Genomic DNA, 6,083 nt, shown 5'->3' on the forward strand with positions numbered 1-6,083 from the left:
TATTTCTTTTATATTTTTTAGTGGTTGCTTTAAGAGTTTACAATATGCTTTCTTATTTTATCACATGCAAATTTAAATGATAATGGTACACACAACTAGTAAGAATTTTTCAATTTTTTTTCCTTTTAGATTATTTTGGCCCTATATTTTAGATTATTTTGGCCCTATATTTTGATTCCACGTGTATTATGAACTCAACATAATTTAAAAAATATTTTTGGTTTAGTTAGTTATCTTTTGAGATATTGACTCAAATGATTAACTTTCTAAAATTCTTCATTCTTTTTTATAGATCAAAGTTTTTTTTATTATTTTTATTCTGCCAAAAACCTGTTTCTATAATTTTTTTTCAATGTAAATTTGCTTGCAATGAATTCTGAACATATTTCCTGAGTAAAGTTTTAACTTTTCCCTCATTTAATAAAATATTTTACTTCAAAGGGGTTTATGGTGTGATTGTTTTTTTTTCCAACACTTTTAGGAATGACCTGTCTTCATACAAGTCTTCTAATGAGAAGACTGTGGTCATGCTTATCTCTGCTTGGTTTGAAGACTTGCTTTTTGCCACTTTTCCCCCAGCAATTTGATTATGAGGTGTCTTGCTGTGGTTTATATTTTTATTATTTTGGTGGGATTAATTGAGCTTCCTGAATCGTTCAGTTTATAGTTTTATTCGGATTTAGAAAAATTGTGAACCTTTCTAACTTCAGATAATTAATATGTCTCCTTCTACTTCCATAACATATCTGCTATCACTTTCTGGAACTTCAATTGCATATATTAAACTGCATGATATTTTCCCAATGGTCACTGAGACTCTCTTTATTCTTTCCTCTCTGAATGTTTTATTTTGAACACTTGTTATTGTTATTCAACTTCAGTGATCTTTGTCCTAAGTTCAAAATCTGGTTTAGTAAATATTCAACTTCCTTCTGCTTAAAAATTGTCTTGATTATTCTATGTTCTTTGAAAAAAAAAAAAAAAAAAAAAAAAGCAAGCAAACAAATAAAACACACACCCTGAAAAAATAATGTAAAAAACAAACCTTGACTTCCCCCACCCCCAAAAAAAGAACAAACATCAAAAGCCTTTGGAATCTGCTTGTCAGTTTTCCCAAAAACTTTTTCTGAGATTTTAAGTCAGATTTCATTACATTTATGGATTATTTTAGGACAATGTTTATATTAAAAATGATGTCTTTTCCAATTCATGTACATAGAGTATATCTCAATTGATTTCTTTTCTAATTTCTCCCAGCAGTGTTTTGTAGTTTACAACATCATGGTTTTACAAGTCTTTTGCTAGATTTAATTATAAGAATTTGATTTTTTGGTTGTTATTGTGAATGGGTCATAATGTTTTAATTAATATCGTCCTATATTTCTTTACAAAGAAATATATTTGATATTTTAATATTGAGCTTGTAATGTTAAAACAATATGCATAATTAATCTTAATTCCATTAGTGATACATATAATATAGTTGGGTTCTATGTGCTAACATTGGGCTTAGAATTAGTATTTGCTTTTATGGGAGATTTTTATCTGTTACTTTCTTCTCTTTTACCGGCTTTGTCAAATTTGGGGTTCAAGTCTGCTGCTCACATAAAATGATTTGTAAAATACTCCATCTATATGTTTTTCCTTCTTTGAAAAGTGTGTATAAGCCTGGCATCCTTTCTTCTTTCAGTGGTTTGAAGAACTTAACAGTGAACACATCTTGACTGGGGTTTTTATTGTAGGAAGTTATTAAAATTTCAGATTAAATATCATTTATAGTTATGTTGACATCCAGCTTGTTTAAAACTTATTCTTAGATGACTTTTTTTTCCGGAAATTTATCCATTTTTTCCAAAATTTTAAATTTATTGATGTGATATTGTTTATAATATTTTTTAATGACACAGTAGAACACTCTAAAGACACTACCAAAAAACTACTAGATTTAACAAATGAATTTGGCAACCTAGCAGGATACAAAATTAACACCCAGAAATCAATGGCATTTTAATACACCAGAACTCTCAGGAAGAGAAACTATAAAAGCAATCCCATTTACCATTATAACAAAAAAAAAAAAAAAAATTAAGATACTTAGGAATAAACTAAACCAAGAAGGTAAAAGACTTGTATCTAGAAAACTATAGGACATTAATAAAAGAGATAGAGGAAGATATAAACAAGTGGAAAAATATACCATGTTTATGAATTGGTAGAATTAATGTCATTAAAACACTCATACTACCCAAAGCAATCCACAGATTCAATGTAATCCCTATGAAAATATCAACAGCATATTTTACAGATCTGGAACAAATACTCCAAAAATTTATATGGAACCAAAAAGACCCCGAATAGATCCAGCAATCTTGAGAAAGAATAATAAAGTTGTTGGGATCATAATACCAGAAATTAAGCTATACTTCAAAGCCACTGTAATCTGAACAGATTGGCACTGGCACAAGAACAGGAATATACATCAATGGATCAGAATAGAGAACTCAGAAGTCAATCCAAGCCATTATGCTCAATTAATATTTAACAAAAGCATACAATGAATTCAAGAGAGTTTCTTCAATAAATGGTGTTAGGATAATTGGACAGGTATATGGAATAAATAAAACTAGACCACCAACTTTAACCATACATAAGAATATACTCAAAATGGACCAAAGACTTAAATATAAGTCATGAAACCATAAAAATCCTAGAAGAAAATATAGGAAACAAAATATCAGCCATCTCATGGAGCAGAACTTTCACTGATACACTGCCAAAGGTAAGAGAAACAAAGAAAAAAAAAAAAAAAACAAATGAGACTACCGTATTTTCTGGCGTATAAGACGACTTTTGAAATGAAAAACAGTCAACTGAAAATCGGGGGCAAAAGACCAAAATTGCACAAAAATTACCTGCAGAACTTGACGGCAAAGTAAGTCTTTTCTTTGAAGTAGGGGGTAGTCTTATACAGCGAATATAGGCCTAAATCTAAGTTTTAACTGTAAAATTAGGGGGTCGTCTTATACGCCGGAAAATAAATCAAAATAAAAAGCTTCTGTACATCAAAAACAAAAACAAAAAAACAGGATCAAAATGAAAAGGTAACCCACTGTATGGAAGAACATATTTGCCAATGATACATCTGATAAGGCATCCATTTCCAAAATACATCAAGTATTCAAACATCTTAACAAAAAGAAGACAAACAACCCAATTTAAAAATGGACAGAAGACCTAAATAAACACTTCTCCAAGGAGGACATACGGATGGCCAAGGAACATATGAAAACATGTTCAATGTCACTAATAATCATAGATGCAAATTAAAATGACAATAAGGTGCTATCTTACACCTGCCAGAATGGTTATCATCAATAAACCAACAAATAACAAATGAGAGGATATGAAGAAAAAGGAACCTTAGTACACTGCTGGTGGAAATGCAAACTGGTGTAACCACTATGGAAAGCAGTATGGAGTTTCCTCAAAAGATTAAAAATGGAACTGCCATTTGACCCAGTGACCCCACTTCTAGGAATAGAGCCTAAGAATACCAATCAGAAAGAATATATACACCCCTATGTTCATAGCAGCATTATTATTTTTTTCTTCTTTTTAAAAATCTTTATTGTTGAAAATATTCATAGCAGCATGACTTAAATAGCTAAGATCTGTAAACACCACTCAGAAAGAATACATGCACCCCTATGTCCAAAGCAGTGCAATATGCAATAGCTAAGATCTGGAAACAACTCAAGTGTCCCTCAGTAGATGAATGGATTAAAAACTGTGTTCCAGTTACACAATAGAATACTATGCAGCTATAAAAAAGAAGGATCTCTTACCCTTTGAGATAGCATGGAGGGACTTGATAATTATTATGCTAATTGACATAAACCAGTCAAAGAAATACAAGTACCACAGGAACCCACTTATACATGGAATCTAATGAACAAAATAAACTGATGTATAAAAAAGATCCAGTGACATGGAAGCATGCAACAGACTGGTGTATTTCAGAGGGAAGGGGGGGGAGGGGCAGACAAGTGATTAGTCAATGAATTTATATGCATATATGCATAACTAATGGACAGACAAATAAGATCTAGGGAGAGGATGAGAGCATGATTGGAGGTGGTAAATGAAGGTAAAAGGGGGGCATCTTTAATTCTTTCAACAATAAAGGTAAAGTTAAAAAGTAAAATAAAATGGCATTAGAATCTGTAGTGGTCTTTTTCTTATTTCTGTTATTTATTTTTTTACATGCCACTTAAGGATTTATCAATTTATCAACCTTTATAAAGTGGTGTAGTCTTTTGTTGATCCTTTCTATATTATGTTTATTTTAATGTCATTAATTATATATTATGTTTATTTTAATGTCATTAATTAATCCTCATATTTTTATTATTTCCTTCTACATCCTTTGAGCTTTATTTACCATTTGTAATTGCTTGATATGGGTGAGTGCATTACTGATTTTCATCTTGAGTAATAATATCAAATGCACACTTTAAAAATATATATCATATATGGAGAGATACAGAGACAACTGAACAACTTTTCAACTTTCTAAAGTTTGATGGCAATAGATTAATGAGGAGTGCTTTCATGATAATATTATATTTGTTTTCTTATCAAGTGGTTTTTAGATCTTATGATGAGTATATGAGTGATTCCATAATTACAAGAACATAATGTTGTCACATCTTTCTGGTTTTTGTACAAAAATAATTTTAGCACTACTGGCCTTCAGCAGAGAGAACGAATTTCAGGCTTTCATCAAGGACAAACGACATGATGTACAAATAATGGAAATGCCCTGGATAAGAGCTTATATAATAATTCCAATGAGACATAGCAGTGGAAATTGCATGTTTAATCAGCAATTTGCCAAAAATTATTATTCGTGTTATATTTTGCAGATAAAAATATCTATCACATTGTGTTCATACTATCAACCAATAGTTATACAAAGTCAAATAACTTGTTTGCTGGGATTTGCTGAACAAAGCCATCCCATATGCCTTTACTGTATAATATTTGTACATAGGACTTGCTGTACAAACAGTCCTATCATTTACATAATGTTGCCACATCTTTCTGGTTTTTATACAAACAATAATTTTAGCACTACTGGCCTTCAGCAGAAAGAGAGAAAGATTTTCAGTCTTTAGTCAAGGATACAACTGCAAAAAGTAGTTTTTTTGTGTGTTTTTTTTTCAGAAAGTAGGTGTTTTGGAGACGTGGATGTGTTCTGTATCCTGATTGCTAAGTAGTGCCACAAATGTATCCATGTGCTACCATCCATAAAACTGTGCAATAAAATGCTAATTTTTAATGCATGTTCATTTAAAAAAATGAAATAATTTGAGTGTCACTTCTGGCCTTGGTGAAAACAGACAACTTCTCTTTTTAAACAATGGCTGGAACACCCGTTTTCATATCTGGGATAATGGCAAAAACCCTTAGAGGAGAGAAGAGTAAAGAACAAGGTCAGTCCCACAATTGTGTCAGCCTTCTGCCTGGAGGAAACTTGCAGATCATTGTTTGGGTAATTGATCAGAATTGAGGAGGTAGAAATGGAAGTTCAGGGAGACTGAGGCAGCTGGAAGCCATAATGTAGAGCTCTGGACAGGATAAAATGTTTTATTAAAAAAGAGCTTGAGAACAATATCTAGGGCCATCCTAGACCAGCTGAACAATGTGCCAAGTAAGGGGGGAATTACTCCGTGAAGCCAGCAAATAAACGGGAGCTATAAGCTAAACCAATTCCACAAACCAAAAAGGGTGCCTAGTTGCCTGAACTCCATACAACTTTTTCTTCCCCCCAATTTCTTAAAACTGCGCAGTCACTGATCCTAGAGCTCAACAAACCTGAATAAAGATAAATAGGAAGAAATTACCAAAAGGTACAGACATCACAGCCAAATTGCTGAAAATCAATTCTTGAAAGAAGCCTCGGAGAAAAACAATACAGTATATACAGAGATACAAAACTTCACGGAAGAGCAAAATTCTCAGGAACTAGACAAGCTAGAAGGTGACCGAATGACATAGTTAAAGGATTTGAGAAAAGGACA

This window comes from Pipistrellus hanaki (assembly GCF_964339955.1).
Source record: "Pipistrellus hanaki genome assembly, chromosome: 2".
Taxonomy (NCBI): domain Eukaryota; kingdom Metazoa; phylum Chordata; class Mammalia; order Chiroptera; family Vespertilionidae; genus Pipistrellus; species Pipistrellus hanaki.